This window comes from Hyperolius riggenbachi, chromosome 10 (genome assembly GCF_040937935.1).
Source record: "Hyperolius riggenbachi isolate aHypRig1 chromosome 10, aHypRig1.pri, whole genome shotgun sequence".
Lineage (NCBI taxonomy): Eukaryota > Metazoa > Chordata > Amphibia > Anura > Hyperoliidae > Hyperolius > Hyperolius riggenbachi.
The window spans coordinates 154,520,145-154,538,546 of record NC_090655.1 but is presented as its reverse complement, the minus strand read 5'-3'; the positions used below and the strand labels follow the sequence as shown (position 1 = coordinate 154,538,546).

The window sequence follows — 18,402 nt, the reverse complement described above, 5'->3', positions numbered from 1 at the left end:
GTGTGTGTGGGGGGGGGGGGGGGGGGGGGGGGTGAGGGAGAAATCACTGTGGGTGCTGGGGGGGAGGGGTCAGTGGTGTGTGTGTGTGTGTGTGTGTGTGTGTGTGTGTGTGTGTGTGTGTGTGTGTGTGTGTGTGTGTGTGTGTGGTGGATGAGGAAGAAATTACTGTGGGTACTACCGGGTGGAGGGGAGGGGGGTCAGTGTGGGTGATTGGGGGGGGGGGGGAGATCAGTGTGGGTGCTGTTATCCGGGATGCATATTCTCACCTGCTTCCAAATTCCTGTCAGGGCTGCCTCTCCAAAGTGTCTTGGATTGGGGGCGGGGCTTATCGCGGCCGGGGGCGGAGCTTCTTGCAGATACCTTTGTTGTAGTAAAAAAAGGCATGTGGGGTAGGGGGGATGTGCCAGAGCCCCTCCCCTCTGCACGTGACCCTCTACGGTGACAGCGCCACATCTGAGCTTCCAGTGCCGACAGCTCTGGGGTCACGTGACAGGCTATGTGCTTTTCCAATCACACTAAACTGCTCATAGCTCCCCATCACTACCCCCTGGAGGCCCCAAATAGCATTACACCTGTCTACCAGAGAGCCCTCCTCCACCCCCAGCAGCATTCTCCCCTCTCTGCCTCCTCTCACCCCCGCAATCTGCCCCCGAACAGCCGTCTCCCCGCCGCTAGCGCTGTGACCGCCAGGGGGCGTCCATGGATCGGGGGATTTCCACATGAAAGCGGCAGCATTCCTCCGGGATTCATGTTCGGGTCTTCCGGGGGGAGTACGGAGATGGAGACATGCGGGTGGTCCCGGGTTGGAGGGTCGCCGATCGCCTGAAAACCCCGCGAAGAGGCGGGAGAAGAAGCACAAGTGTGGCGCAGCGGCACGCGGAGGCTGTGTCTGTTCTCAACATGGTCCGCTCTGTGTGATAAGGAATCTCCGCTACGGGAGCGAGGCATTCGCCTGGAGACCGCCGAGCCGAGCGGGGCGCCTCTGCCGCTGATCGTAGCTCCGATGCCGTGATGGGAGGAAGGAATGTTTTAGTAACTATTCTTTTTTAATATTTAAATAACAATCATACAGTCACATAAGGATTACAATACAGCAATCTGGTAATGAAAGCGGTGTGTATATATATATATATATATATATATATATATATATATACATATATATATATATATATATATATATATATATATATACATATATATATATATATATATATATATATATAGTAGCCAGAGAAAAAGTAATGTAAGCAGATATGCCAAATGATATCAGAAATGATGGCTATAAATACCTGTCAAATAGCTAAAAAGAAAAAAGCTCATAGAGTTATAGATATATTTGTATTTTTTGTTTTAACGGTTTATTGAAAAGGTAAGCAAAGTCATTATATACAAAACAGACAACAAACCTCACTCAGGAAGCATTACATCAGTGTGAAATATGGAAAGAAGTAAATATAATCAAATCCCCAGTGCAGAATACTATCAATTACATGCAAACAGTCCTGACATGCTGTAAATTGTCTTTCCAGATGAAAACTTGACTGATCAGTTACAGCTGTTTTTTTTTCCACCTGATGACCTCACAATACTCAGCTGGGTATAAAGGATGCTACGATTACCTGATGACCTCACAATACTCAGATGGGCAAAGAGGATGCTGGGATTACCTGATGACCGCACAATACTCAGCTGGGTATAGAGGATGCTGGGATTACCTGATGACCTCACAATACTCGGCTGGGTATAGAGGATGCTACGATTACCCGATGACCTCACAATACTCAGCTGGATATAGAGGATGCTGGGATTATCTGATGACCTCACAATACTCGGCTGGGTATAGAGGATGCTACGATTACCCGATGACCTCACAATACTCAGCTGGATATAGAGGATGCTGGGATTACCTGATGACCTCACAATACTCGGCTGAGTATAGGGGATGCTGGGATTATCTGATGATCTCACAGTACTCAGCTGGTTATACATAGAGGATGCTGGGATTACCTGATGACCTCGCAATACTCAGATGGGCATAGAGGATGCTAGGATTACCTGCTGACCTCACAATACTCAGCTGGGTATAGAGGATGCTGGGATTACCTGATGACCTCACAATACTCATCTGGGTATAGAGGATGCTGGGATTACCTGATGACCTCACAATACTCAGATGGGCATAGAGGATGCTGGGATTACCTGATGACCTCACAATACTCAGATGGATATAAAGGATGCTGGGATTACCTGATGACCTCACAATACTCAGATGGGTTTAGAGGATTGTAAGAGAACGGTGGTATATGCGCTCCTCCTCTCAAACTTTCGCAAATATAAAATATTAAAGTACACAGTACATATATTTGAAATCCAGGCAGCCAAGTACTTTGCACTGATTACACAGATCGCTGTACAACTGGGTGAGTATTCGCACCCTACTAGCGTTTGTAAATTAAAGTAAAGCGCTCTGTGTATCAGTCAGATGTAAACTATGACACAAATCCTAATACAGAAACAGGCCTAATACATCAATATAGTCCACTTTCAAGTCCATTAGTAACGATCTCCATCCCAATAGTACATATCCTGCTCACCAGAAACGTTGGCTGACTGGTTAAAATCAGCGTAAACAGCATGTACAAATGGTAGCTGGTGATCCCTTCAATGCTTCTCCGTATGTACCTCAGGGAAACAAAGTGCTCACATAGCGTGATACTGTATACTACAGATGGACAAGTATCCCTCCACCAACACTGCTAGTCACCAGTGCCAAGCTAACAACCGCCACACACCACGTGTGTATATCTGATAAATGAAGGCTCACCGGATCCAATGGCTGACCGTATCACAGACCAGCTAACAGCGCTTTTTGGTATGCCTTCCTTGTCCCAGCACAGCCTCTCTCCTTAAAAACTCAAAACGGGCACACAATAGTGTATTACCATTTATTAAGACAAATTAAAACAAGTAGTGCACTCACAATTTTCCATAAAAATATGCGCATATCTGAACTCATATGGACGTCCTCCTCATGGTCACGCTCGCGTCTCCACACAGCAGTCCGAGGCCACGCCCAACCGGTTTCGTCAAATGACTCATCAGGGGCTGGCCATCGTAACTGCGTGAAGACGCTTTAACCACACACATATGCAAATAATTTCCTCTTTGCTGGCAAAACATTACGGTAGCTCAAAATGACGGGTGCTGCGCTATCTGATAACAGATTACGCGCAGCAACTGATTAGAGGTAATTAGATCGTGGTTTGCTTATCCAGAATGTCATACGTGTTGTGGTAATCAGACAATGGGGACACCTGTTAGATTGTATATTTGCACATCCGCATTGTCACACGTGTATGGCATTAATAAATTGGGGGAATTTGCTAGTTCACGAATTGGGGTGATTATGTGGTGCTAATTAGACCACTGTATTATTGTCTATAAGGCCCGGTTCACACTTGCGGTGGCCCTCCGGAATCGCCGTGCCGGAGCCGCACCGCTTGCAGAACGGACGGAACGGACGCACGGCATAGCAATGAAAGCCTATGCGTCCGTTCACATGCGTCCGTTCTGCCGAACCGGAGCCGGACCGGATCCGGGCCGGATCCGGACTCCGGCCTCCGTTCCAACATGCGCTATTTTTTCATCCGGCTCCTCCGGCAGCCGTATCCGGGGCGGAGCCGGACTGCACCATCCGGCCAATACAAACCAATGGGAACCGGAGAGCGCACAACACACTGGCTGAGAAATCCGGATGTTCTACCCCACTTCCTATGGGGATTGTTGCGGCGATATTGGATGGGGACACATGGGCAAGCATTTTGGAGTGGAGCAGCACAGCTGGATCCGGATCCGGAGATGTTGGCAGCATGTCGCAGGTGGAGGTGAGTGCTAAACAGCAGAGGGCCTGATTCCACAGGTCCCCCTTCTGCTGACCTCCCAGACCCCAACATTTTTTTTGTTTTTAACAGTACTTTTGCCAAACGGATCCGGATCGCATCCTGATGGACACCTGATGCAACCTGACCGGATCCGGATCGGATCCGGATCAGAACCGTACGGTTCCGATCCGGATCCGGTCAGGTCATCCGGTCCGTTTGGCAAACAACCGCAAGTGTGAACGGGGCCTAAGGGGGTATAGTACACACGTGTCACAGCGGGATGTGTATATATAGGGGAACATTTTAAGCCATGTATCAACTCCCAGGTATAGAGCTTGGGGTTTGTCATAAGTTAGGCACTTTAATATATTATAATGTTAAATTTGGCGCAGGTGTGATTCCTGTTGGTGGTAATTTAAAATATGGGTTTAGTGCAATTATGTTGGTTACCTTTTTAAACATATCGCTTTGGATTGTACATATTTGTAATGTGCAATAAAGTTTTAATTATGAGGTTGATGGGAGTTGCTGCGCGTAATCTGTTATCAGATAGCGCAGCACCCGTCATTTTGAGCTACCGTAATGTTTTGCCAGCAAAGAGGAAATGATTTGCATATGTGTGTGGTTAAAGCGTCTTCACGCAGTTACGATGGCCAGCCCCTGATGAGTCATTTGACGAAACCGGTTGGGCGTGGCCTCGGACTGCTGTGTGGAGACGCGAGCGTGACCATCAGGAGGACGTCCATATGAGTTCAGATATGCGCATATTTTTATGGAAAATTGTGAGTGCACTACTTGTTTTAATTTGTCTTAATAAATGGTAATACACTATTGTGTGCCCGTTTTGAGTTTTTAAGGAGAGAGGCTGTGCTGGGACAAAGAAGGCATACCAAAAAGCGCTGTTAGCTGGTCTGTGATACGGTCAGCCATTGGATCCGGTGAGCCTTCATTTATCAGATATACACACGTGGTGTGTGGCGGTTGTTAGCTTGGCACTGGTGACTAGCAGTGTTGGTGGAGGGATACTTGTCCATCTGTAGTATACAGTATCACGCTATGTGAGCACTTTGTTTCCCTGAGGTACATATGGAGAAGCATTGAAGGGATCACCAGCTACCATTTGTACATGCTGTTTACGCTGATTTTAACCAGTCAGCCAACGTTTCTGGTGAGCAGGATATGTACTATTGGGATGGAGATCGTTACTAATGGACTTGAAAGTGGACTATATTGATGTATTAGGCCTGTTTCTGTATTGGGTTTAGAGGATGCTGGGATTACCTGATGACCTCACAATACTCAGCTGGGTATAGAGGATGCTGGGATTACCTGATGACCTCACAATACTCAGCTGGGTATAGAGGATGCTAGGATTACCTGATGACCTCACAATACTCAGCTGGATATAGAGGATGCTGGGATTACCTGATGACCTCACAATACTCAGCTGGGTATAGAGGATGCTGGGATTACCTGATGACATACAATACTCAGATGGGCATAGAGGTGCTGGTATTACCTGATGACCTCACAATACTCCGATGGATATAGAGGATGCTGGGATTACCTGCTGACCTCACAATACTCAGCTGGGTTTAGAGGATGCTGGGATTACCTGATGACCTCACAATACTCAGCTGGGCATAGAGGATGCTGAGATTAGTAATGCTCGGATAGTACTTTTTAAAATCCGAATTGACCCCAATCCGGATACCTAGATATCCGGATCCGGCTCGGATATCCGAATCCGGCCTTTTAGATATCCGCGTGAACGCGGATATCCGGTCGCATTATCCGCGGATATCTGGCCTATTCGGTAATCTGGATAGAAAAACCGGAAGTGCCCTTTAAATATCTTTAAAAGGGGTTTTGAGGGTAAATGAGGCATGTATCATCATTATTTTGCAAAGGGAAACACTAATTGATGATGTGGGGACTTCGAATCCCCCCCCCCCCCCCAAAAAAAAAATGACTGTCAATTAACATTAGGCCTAGATTCCAGACAGCGGTCGTGCAGCCCACATTGTGTCTCCAAAGTCCAACCGCACAACTGGGACATGACAGTTTTCAGTCAAGACACCTCCAAAAATTGATGCTGCAATTTTGTTTTGGGTTAAATATAGGTGGTATCAGTGGCCTGTGGCACCCTGTCCTGGCGGTGGGAGCTGCACAGGCAGCAGGAGCAGGGCACTGCAGCAGCAGCAGGTGTAACATGTGCCAGCCAGGAGCATGACGGACGTGGTACGTGGCACTTGCTCATAGAGTTATAGATATATTTGTATTTTTTGTTTTAACGGTTTATTGAAAAGGTAAGCAAAGTCATTATATACAAAAAAGACAACAAACCTCACTCAGGAAGCATTACATCAGTGTGAAATATGGAAAGAAGTAAATATAATCAAATCCCCAGTGCAGAATACTATCAATTACATGCAAACAGTCCTGACATGCTGTAAATTGTCTTTCCAGATGAAAACTTGACTGATCAGTTACAGCTGTTTTTTTCCCACCTGATGACCTCACAATACTCAGCTGGGTATAAAGGATGCTACGATTACCTGATGACCTCACAATACTCAGATGGGCATAGAGGATGCTGGGATTACCTGATGACCTCACAATATTCAGCTGGGTATAGTGGATGCTGGGATTACTTGATGACCTCACAGTACTCAGCTGGTTATACATAGAGGATGCTGGGATTACCTGATGACCTCACAATACTCAGCTGGGTATAGAGGATGCTGGGATTACCTGATGACCTCACAATACTCGGCTGGGTATAGAGGATGCTAGGATTACCTGATGACCTCACAATACTCAGCTGGATATAGAGGATGCTGGGATTACTTGATGACCTCACAATACTCAGCTGGGCATAGAGGATGCTGAGATTACCTGTAGAGTTGGGCCGAACGGTTCGCCTGCGAACGGTTCCATGCGAACTTCAGTGGTTCGCGTTCGGGTCCCGCAGGCGAACTTTTGCGGAAGTTCGGTTCGCCCCATAATGCACCATGAGGGTCAACTTTGACCCTCTACATCACAGTCAGCAGGCCCAGTGTATCCAATTAGGCTACACTAGCCCCTGGAGCCACCCCACCCCCCCCCTAATAAAAGGCAGGCAGCGGTGGCCATTACGCTCACTCGTGTGCCTGCGTTAGTGAGAGTAGGGCGAGCTGCTGCAGACTGTCTCTCATAGGGAAAGATTAGTTAGGCTTAGCTTGTTCCTGGCTGCATACCTGTTCTGTTCAGTGAGCCCACCATACCTGTTCTGTTCAGTGAGCCCACCATACCTGTTCTGTTCAGTGAGCCCACCGGATACCTGCATACCTGTTCAGTGAACCTGCCACTGCATACCTGTTCTGTAAACCCACCACTGCATACCTGTACTGTGAACCCACCACTGCATACCTGTTCAGTGAACCCACCACTGCATACCTGTTCAGTGAACCTGCCACTGCATACCTGTACTGTGAACCCACCACTGCATACCTGTACTGTGAACCCACCACTGCATACCTGTTCAGTGAACCCACCACTGCATACCTGTTCAGTGAACCCACCATTGCATACCTGTTCAGTGAACCTGCCACTGCATACCTGTTCTGTGAACCCACCACTGCATACCTGTTGTGTTCAGTGAACCCGCCACTGTATACCTGTTCAGTGAACCCACCACTGCATACCTGTTCTGTGAACCCGCCACTGTATACCTGTTTTGTTCAGTGAACCCGCCACTGCATACCTGTTCTGTTCAGTGAACCCGCCACTGTATACCTGTTCAGTGAACCCGCCACTGCATACCTGTTGTGTTCAGTAAACCCGCCACTGTATACCTGTTCTGTTCAGTGAACCTGCCACTGCATACCTGTTCTGTGAACCCACCACTGCATACCTGTTCAGTGAACCCACCACTGCATACCTGTTCAGTGAACCCGCCACTGTATACCTGTTCAGTAAACCTGCCACTGCATACCTGTTCTGTGAACCCGCCACTGTATACCTGTTCTGTTCAGTGAACCCGCCACTGCATACCTGTTCTGTTCAGTGAACCCGCCACTGTATTCCTGTTCAGTGAACCCGCCACTGCACTCTCGCCATGGTGCGCACCAGTCCAGCACGGCCGTCACTACACAAACAGCTGTTTGCGGTGCGTTACACGGTGAGTTTGGTGTGTCAGTGTGAAGCAGTACCTTAATTACACTACCTGATTTGATGTATACACATGCAAGATGTTTTAAAGCACTTTAGGCCTGTCATTTAGCATTCAATGTGTTTTCTGCCCTTAAAACGCTGCTTTGCGTCAAATCCAGATTTTTTCCGGGGACTTTTGGCATGTATCCCACTCCTCCACCTGGGGGTCCAGGTGTTAGACCCCTTGAAACATCTTTTCCATCACTTTTGTGGCCAGCATAATTTTTTTGTTTTTTCAAAGTTCGCATCCCCATTGAAGTCCATTGCGGTTCACGAACTTTTACGCGAACCGAACCTTACGCGGAAGTTCGCGAACCCGGTTCGCGAACCTAAAATCGGAGGTTCGGCCCCACTCTAATTACCTGATGACCTCACAATACTCAGCTGAGTATAGAGGATGCTACGATTACCTGATGACCTCACAATACTCAGCTGCATATAGAGGATGCTGGAATTACCTGATGACCTCACAATACTCAGCTGGGTATAGAGGATGCTGGGATTACCTGATAACCTCACAATACTCAGCTGGATATAGAGAATGCTGGGATTACCTGATGACCTCACAGTACTCAGCTGGTTATACATAGAGGATGCATATAGGAAGAATAAGTATATGGAATAGAGAACATACAGGCTAGGTGCACACTTAGCAGAAACGCTAACATTGCAGAACGGAAGTCAATGTGCCGCAGGAAAAAATGCATATAAAACGCATATGCATTTTAAAACATGCATATTATGCAAGGTTTTGTTGCATAATATTCAAAAACGCATATAATGAAAGTCAATGGGAACTCAATGGTATGCGTTTTTATGTTTGCGTTTTTATTTGCGTTTTTATTTTTTTAAAAATTGTTTTCTGATGTATTTCCGCTTCCTGTTGTCTTCCTAGGGATTAGCATAAAACGCAATTGAAAAGCGCATACAAAACGCATATGGGTTTTTTAAATGCGAAACACAAATGCATAGAAACGCACACAAATGCTTGAAAAACGCATCTGCAAGGAAAAAACGCAAACGTACTAAAACACACACACACAAAAACCCCACACATGACAGAGAACGCAACCTTTCACGCTCTGTTATGTGTGCATCCAGCCTCAGTCAGTTTTAAGCACTGAGTATGAGCTGAGTGTAAAGGTGGCCATACACTTATAGATTTGCAGCAGATTTGACCGTCAGATAGCTATTTGGCAGATGCCTGTCAAGTCCAATCTGACAGGAATCTATATGATGTGCCACACACTAGGAACAGATTTCCAATACAATTCAAAATGAAATCTATTGGAAATCGATCTAAAGGTGGCCATACACTTAAAGATTTGCAGCAGATTTGACCATCAGATAGATTTCTGGCAGATGCCTGTCAAGCCCAATCTGAATGGAATCTATCTGATGTGTGCCACACAATATGAACAGATTTCCAATAGATTTCAGAATGGAATCTATTGAAAATCGATATAAATGCATTATTGGACCATTAAATCCAATGCAACTCTATGGGCCATCGATCTGCTGCCAGCAGCAGATCGACCTAGATTTTCCATCCTGTAAGATAGATCAAATCGATCAAAATCGGCTGCAAATCGATCGAATGATGAATTTGATAGAATTGATTTCTGATCAATCGATTCTATAGAATCGATCGATCGATGGCTGAAATCGACCAGTGTATGGGCCCCTTAAATGCATTATTGGACCATTAGAGCCAATGCAACTCTATGGGCCATCGATCAGAAATCGATTCTATCAAATTCCCCATTCGATCGATTTGTGGCCGATTTCGATCAATTTGATCTATCTGACAGGACAGAAAATTTAGGTCGATCTGCTGCAGAAATCGGCCGCAAATCGATCGAATGGGGAATTTGTTATGCTGGGTACACACGATGAGATTTCCCGTTCGATTTGCGGATCGATTCGATTAAATCAAACATGTTCGATTGGATTTCGATCGATTTTTTCATGATAGGTATGCAAAATCGACGGAAAAAACGATCGAAATCCAATCGAACATGTTTGATTTAATCGAATCGATCCGGGAATCGAACGGGAAATCTCATCGTGTGTACCCAGCATTAGAATCAATTTCTGATCGATCGATTCTATAGAATCGATCGCTGAAATCGACCAGTTTATGGGCCCCTTAAGCGCATTAGTAACCATAACTGTGGATTCATGATTGACCAGCTTGGTGTTAGTAGTTTTCAGATCATCAAATCATATTTGTGATCAGTACACAGAAACTATGGTAATTAGTAGCCAAATAGAAAATTATATAAATGGATCACAAATATAATGATTTGATGATCTGAAAACTATACCCGTCCGCCGACACCGGTCACCTCTCACATGCCCAGGCCGCGTCTGAGTGAGTCACAATCGTGACGAAACGCGTAGGGCAGAGCTTGGAGGACGCACGCAAACTGAATACTGAACCAGACGCGGCCTGGGTATGTGAGAGGTGACCGGTGTCGGCGGACGGGTATTGTGATATGCAAACATACAAGAGTATTTTATGTGCAGCCGGAATGAAATGTTTGATGTGTAATTATTGAAAGAAGCCATCCGGTGAGCGGGGATTGAGAGGGGGGTGTGTGATCCCCTGCCTTTTGGTGATAGCTATTACCCTCACGCAGTGTGTGTTGGCACTAGGGTGTACTGTATTGAGGAAATACTCACTATGAGGAGACCCGCTTGTCTGTGAGACCTTAAAAATAAAAACACAATCTGAATTGGGCATGTGTGGACCATTGGCGCGACTAATTGATTGGATTTGTTTCACTGGGACTTGTCTCTGTGCATAGTCAGCAGCCACACAGGAGCTTGAGGACTGAGCGCAACATCACGGTGAAATTGAAAATGTAGAGAGCAACTCACCTGCCTGAGTTTCAATCGCCGGTCACTAGCCGCTGGTCTCCTCCTCTGCATAGCCGCTTATACACACTATACTTCCTGTTTGGGGGTACCGGTTTAGCAGGAAGTATAGTGTGTATAAGCGGCTATGCAGAGGAGGAGACCAGCGGCTAGTGACCGGCGATTGGAACGCAGGCAGGTGAGTTGCTCTAACCTATACTGCGGGCAGATGCCTATCTAACCTATACTGTAAGTACCTACCTATCTAACCTATACTGTGGGCAGCTACCTATGTAACCTATATTGCTGGTACCTACCTATCTAACCTATACTGTGGGCAGCTACCTATGTAACCTATATTGCTGGTACCTACCTATCTAACCTATACTGGGGGCAGCTACCTATCTAACCTATATTGCAGGTACCTACCTATCTAACCTATACTGGGGGCACCTACCTATCTAACCTATACAGGGTGAACCTACCTATCTACCTAATACAGGGGGTATCTACCTATCTAACCAATACAGGGGGTACCTTCCTATCTAACCTATACAGGGTACCTACCTATCTAACCTATACAGGGGGTACCTACCTATCTAACCTATACTGTGGGCAGCTACCTATGTAACCTATATTGCTGGTACCTACCTCTCTAACCTATACTGGGGGCACCTACCTATCTAACCTATACAGGGTGAACCTACCTATCTAACCTATACAGGGGATACCTACCTATCTAACCTATACTGGGGGCACCTACCTATCTAGCCTATACTGGGGGTACCTACCTATCTAACCTATGCTGGGGCACCTACTTATCTAGCCTATACTGGGGGGCACATACCTATCTAGCCTATACTGGGGGGCACCTACCTATCTAACCTATACTGGGGGGCACCTATCTATCTAACCTATACTGGGGGCACCTACCTATCTAACCTATACTGGGAGTACCTACCTATCTTACCCATACTGGGGGCAGCTACCTATCTAACCTATATTGCTGGTACCTATCTATCTAACCTATACTGGGGCAGCTACCTATCTAACCTATATTGCAGGTACCTACCTTTCTGAAGAAATCCGACGCCGGGTGAAACGCGTCACGTGAGGCTGCGGTCATGTGACGGATCTCGGTGTACGGCCTCGCTCTCTCCTCCCAGCATCCTGGTTCCTGCTTCAAAACGCCTGAACAGCAGAAGTAGCCGGTGCACATAAACGGACGGTGGCAGATGAGTGGCACGCAAGGGAACCTGGCATATGGACGTTGCTCATGCCGGAAGTACCCGCCATTATAGCGTAATACGCTTATACAAAAGGACAGGTGAGTCCATGCGAGTGCCGGTCTGCTTAGAAAAATTGCTGGGTATGTTCTGCATATAAAAAGGGAAGCTAAAGTAAGAGGCTGAAGTCTATTCATCATATGCTTTCCATGACATATGGCACATGACCCGGATACCTATAGAGAACATCACAAGGATTAATAGCATCCTGAGTTTACATAAAGGGGGTCCCGAAGAAATACGCTATTGGTAACTGTTGCTTATGCTTGAATAATAGGAGTGCACTCCAAATTCATCTAGCGGTAGGCCTACCATCCTCTATGGGAACTGCAACCATTTTGATGGTTTTAAATGGGGGGGGGGGGGGGGTTATTCACACTATGTTTTTCGAATAAAAAAAAAGTTTGATATGTTGTAAATGAGGCTCCCGACTAACTTTTTTGTCATATCTACCTATATAACCTATACAGGGGGCAACTACCTATCTATCCTGTACTGGGGGTTCCTACCTATCTAACCTATACTGGAGGCACCTACCTATCTAGCCTATACTGGAGGCACCTACCTATCTAGCCTATACTGGGGGCACCTACCTATCTAACCTGTACTGGGGGCACCTACCCATCTAGCCTTTACTGGGGGCAGCTACCTATCTAACCTATATTGGGGGCATCTACCTATCTAACCTATACATGGGGCACCTACCTATCTAGCCTATACTGCGGGCACCTACCTAGCTAGCCTATACTGGGGGCACCTACCTAGCTAGCCTATACTCTGGGCAACTATTCTGGCTACCTATATTGGAGACATCCACCTAGCTAACCTGTACTGGTGGCACCTACCTATCTAACCTATAGCGGCGACACCTGCCTATCTAACCTATGCCGGGACAACTATACTGCATACCTATACTGGAGGCACCTACCTGGCTAACCTATACTGTGGGGACCTACAGCTGGCTACCGATACTGGGGCACTTATGCCTGGCTACCTATACTGGGGAGACTTATAGTTGGCTACCTATACTGAGTGCAACTAGACCTTGCTAACCTATACTGCGGGCCCCTATACCTGGCTTCACGTGGAGGGGGGGTGCACTTTTCATACCCTCGTCCTGGGTGTATTTTTGCCTAAAAACTGCCCTGGTCAGGATTACCTGATGACCTCCCAATACTCAGCTGGGTATAGATAGAGGATGCTGGGAGCCTCTGGCACACGCCCTCTCAGGTGGTGCTTTTCACTGCTGTTCTAGTATGGATGCACATTGGGGAAGAGGATAGAAAGGAAAGCAGATCCTGGTCACTCTGCAGTACTGGAGGCCAGGTGCCGGATTCTGCAGAGAATACATCCTGTAAGACAGTCCTGCAGCTCTACAAATGGGAGAGGTACCCAAAAGTCATTTCTCACCACCATTTACAACTGACTGACAGAGCGTGACTGTATACTGCCCTGAAACATGGTCACACTTGATAGTAATCTGGTGTTACAATTTATAGGATGACAGGGTGGCAACAATTCTCCAGTTATTTCATGCAACAGCTATGAATTGCTGCTATGAATTATTACTCTGTGCTAGTATATGGTCCTGAAGTAGCATCACACTTGATAGATAGATAGATTTTCCAACAAGCATACACACTCCAACTTACGCCACTCCCACATTAGCCTCTGGCCAAGTTGTGCTCCTCACTAGCAAACCTAAAAACACATCACATCTTGGTATACATGTTGTTTACTACCCCATCCCCCGAATTCCCATAGATAGTAAACTCACAAGGACAAGGCTCTCTCAACATGTTGTGTCTTGAAATGTGTTATACATTTTATTCATCATGTAACATTTGTCACTGTAATTACTTTGTCTACCAAGTCTGAATTTTGAGCCAGTGTGTTTATATTTAGTATATATGTTATGGCCAGAACCCGAAGTTTGGCCACTTCGCGTTCTGGCTGGCCAATGTGCGAAGTGGCCGCTGCGCTGCGGCCAGTGTTAAAAAAGGAAATGATTCCTGAAAGAGGAATGTATTTTCTGGCCGTCTCGCTGCGGGCGAATGTATGAAAAGTTAGTTAATGTTAATGAAATTAAGCCGGCGGCATTGTAGCAAATGAAGCCTCCGACCTCCGCTCTGCGTCTCTCTCCTCCCCCCTGCCTCTCTCTCTCTATGTTACTGGCAGCCGGGGGGGACACGCGTGTCCCTGAGAGTCGTTCATCGCGCCAGGGGAGCAGAGCGGGGAAGACTGCAGACATTGCTTCTGCCAGCACCCGCTCTGCAAGAACGGCAGGATTACCTGCCGCAACGAACGACTCTCGGGGACACGCGTGTCCCCCCCGGCTGCCAGTAGGAGAGAGAGAGAGAGGCAGGGGGGAGGAGAGAGACGCAGAGCGGAAGTCGGCGGCTTCATTTGCTATAATGCCGCCGGCTTAATTTCATTAAATTAATTAACTTTTCATACATTCGGCCGCAGCGAGACGGCCAGAAAATACATTCATCTTTCAGGAATCGTTTCATTTCTAACACTGGCCGCAGTGCAGCGGCCACTTCGCACATTGGCCGGCCAGAACCTGAAGTGGCCAGCCAGACCGCGAAGAGGCCAAACTTCGGGTACTGGCCGTAACATATACATTTTTCTATATTACAGTACACCCCATATTGTTACTTACTTTGTACCGTGCACAGTAATTTTTTGGTGTTTGGAGTGCTTTTGGTGGGGAGTGTTTCTGCTGTTTGCTGATAGTCGGTATTCAGCAAAGCACTGTGGTAAATTCTTGCAGTGCCTGCGGTGTGCATATGTCGCAAAGGTGCACTGCATGCAACATTTCAGTGGCAGTTAGAATGCCATTATTATTCTCTGGAATGAGGCTCAACAAACGCAATCACTGCAACATGGAGCCACATTTGCTTGGTAAAAATACAATCACACTCCATAGGCGATTGTGATTTGCCTTTTGCAATCCCAATGTTGAACCAGGCCTAAGGGGGACCAACTTGATCCCAATTATTTATCAGGTGGTCATCGTGTTTCCAGACTTTACACTTGAGGGTGTAAGAGTGGTACCCATGATGACCACCTATCCCCCTTATCCCTCTTCAAAACTGCCATCCCCTATACCTCACTCACTCTCTTCCCCCCAACCTGGCCTAAGAGTCTACCTTGCCATGGTGGGCCGGCTTACAATCCTATTGGCCAAAATGTCATTTACTTTTAGCCAATTGGATTAGCCAAAGTACTCTGCCAAAAAAGAATATAATAAACTATCTTAGAGGGAGATCAACTAATTAGGGCCCTTTTGTATTAGGCACGTTTCAATTCAAAAATTGTATCCTGCCCATTTTGCCAATAGCAACAGCACGGCGATGAACATGTAAATTACATTGCCGGGTTTTTGCTAGTGCAATTGGTATTTCCCAGAATTACGATTGTCGGCCTGCATTTTTTTTGTTTTGTTTGCACTTCTATGCTTTGTAACTTTTTGGTGAGGATTGGTATGGCTGTGGGGAGGAGGAGTCCATAAGTAGAACTTGGAGGTATATTTAAATCATTTTAAATATGCCCCTGAGTTCTACACTGCAGGTTGCAACAATTTGTAATCACCAATCAAATTCTCTCCAGGACCAGTTCACACTTGGTGTGCTTTTGGTGGGGAGCGTTTCTGCTCTTTGCTGAGAGCCGGTATTCAGCAAAGCATTGTGGTAAATCCTTGCAGTGCCTGCGGTGTGCATATGTCGCACAGGTGCACTGCGTGCAACATTTCGGTGGCAGTTGGAATGCCAATCTCATTCTTTGGGATGAGACTCGAAAAATGCCATCACTGCAACATGGAGCCACATTTGCTTCGTAAAAATGCACTCCATAGGCGATTGTGATTTGCCTTTTGCGATCCCAATGTTGAACCAGGCCTAAGGGGCACCAACTGGATCCCAATTATTTATCAGGTGGTGGTAGTGTTTCCAGACTTTACACTTGAGGGTGTAAGAGTGGTACCCATGATGACCATCTATCCCCCTTATCCATCTTCAAAACTGCCATCCCCTATACCTCACTTACTCCCTTCCCCCAACCTGGCCTAAGAGTCTACCTTGCCATGGTGGGCCTGCTTACAATCCTATTGGCCAAAATGTGATTTACTTTTAGCCAATTGGATTAGCCAAAGTACTCTGCCAAAGAAGAATAAAATAAACCATCTGAGAGGGAGATCAACTAATTAGAGCCCTTTTGTATTAGGCACGTTACGATTCAAAAATGGTATTGTGCCCATTTTGCCAATAGCAACAGCATGACGATGAACATGTAAATTGCATTGACTGGTTTTTGCTAGTGCAATTGGTATTTTCCAGAATTGCGATTGTCGGCCTGCATCCTTTTTGTTTTGTTTGTGCTTCTATGCTTTGTAACTTTTTGGTGAGGAGTGGTATGGCTGTGGGAAGGAGGAGGCCATAAGTAGAACTTGGAAGTATATTTAAATCATTTTAAATATGCCCCTGAGTTCTACACTGCAGGTTGCAAAAATTTGTAATCACCAATCAAATTCTCTCCAGGGCCAGTTCACACTTGGTGTGCTTTTGGTGGGGAGCGTTTCTGCTCTTTGCTGATAGCCGGTATTCAGCAAAGCATTGTGGTAAAACCTTGCAGTGCCAGCGGTGTGCATATCTCGCACAGGTGCACTGCGTGCAACATTTCGGTGGCAGTTAGAATGCCATTCTCATTCTTTGGAATAAGACTCTAAAAACGCAATCACTGCAACATGGAGCCACAATTGCTTGGTAAAAATGCAATCACACTCCATAGACGATTGTGATTTACCTTTTGCGATCCCAATGTTGAACCAGGCCTAAGGGGGACCAACTGGATCCAAATTATTTATCAGGTGGTGGTAGTGTTTCCAGACTTTATACTTGAGGGTGTAAGAGTGGTACCCATGATGACCATCTATCCCCCTTATCCCTCTTCAAAACTGCCATCCCCTATACCTAACTCACTCCCTTCCCCCAACCTGGCCTAAGAGTCTACCTTGCCATGGTGGGCCTGCTTACAATCCTATTGGCCAAAATGTGATTTACTTTTAGCCAATAGGATTACTTGAGGGTGTAAGAGTGGTATCCATAATGACCATCTATCCCCCTTATCCATCTTCAAAGTACTCTGCCAAAAAAGAATAAAATAAACCACCTGAGAGGGAGATCAACTAATTAGAGCCCTTTTGTATTAGGCACGTTACGATTCAAAAATTGTGTCGTGCCCATTTTGCCAATAGCAACAGCACGGCGATGAACATGTAAATTGCATTGCCTGTTTTTTGCGACTGCAATTGGAATTTTCCAGAACTACGATTGACGGCCTGCATCCTTTTTGTTTTGTTTGTGCTTCTATGCTTTGTAACTTTTTGGTGAGGATTGGTATGGCTGTGGGGAGGAGGAGGCCATAAGTAGAACTTGGAGGTATATTTAAATCATTTTAAATATGCCCCTGAGTTCTACACTGCAGGTTGCAACAATTTGTAATCACCAATCAAATTCTCTCCAGGGCCAGTTCACACTTGGTGTGCTTTTGGTGGTGAGCGTTTCTGCTCTTTGCTGATAGCCGGTATTCAGCAAAGCATTGTGGTAAAACCTTGCAGTGCCTGCGGTGTGCATATGTCGCACAGGTGCACTGCGTGCAACATTTTGGTGGCAGTTAGAATGCCATTCTCATTCTTTGGAATGAGACTCTAAAAACGCAATCACTGCAACATGGAGCCACAATTGCTTGGTAAAAATGCAATCACACTCCATAGGCGATTGTGATTTGCCTTTTGCGATCCCAATGTTGAACCAGGCCTAAGGGGGACCAGCTGGATCCCAATTATTTATCAGGTGTTGGTAGTTTTTACAGACTTTACACTTGAGGGTGTAAGAGTGGTACCCATGATGACCATCTATCCCCCTTATCCATCTTCAAAACTGCCATCCCCTATACCTCACTCACTCCCTTCCCCCAACCTGCCTAAGAGTCTACCTTGCCATGGTGGGCCTGCTTACAATCCTATTGGCCAAAATGTGATTTACTTTTAGCCAATTGGATTAGCCAAAGTACTCTGCCAAAAAAGAATATAATAAACCATCTGAGAGGGAGATCAACTAATTAGAGCCCTTTTGTATTAGGCACGTTATGATTCAAAAATGGTATCATGCCCATTT

The 18,402-nt window shown here is 46.1% G+C and overlaps 1 long non-coding RNA gene across 1 annotated transcript in view; it reads right to left on the bottom strand.

Moving 5' to 3' along the window:
• Window positions 1-399, bottom strand: part of LOC137534169 (uncharacterized) — a 36,381-nt gene extending 35,982 nt beyond the window's left edge. Inside the window, exon 1 of the long non-coding RNA XR_011024322.1 lies at window positions 267-399. This is a non-coding gene — a long non-coding RNA (uncharacterized lncRNA). The remainder of the gene's footprint in view (window positions 1-266) is intronic.
• Between the last annotated feature and the right edge of the window lie 18,003 nt (window positions 400-18,402).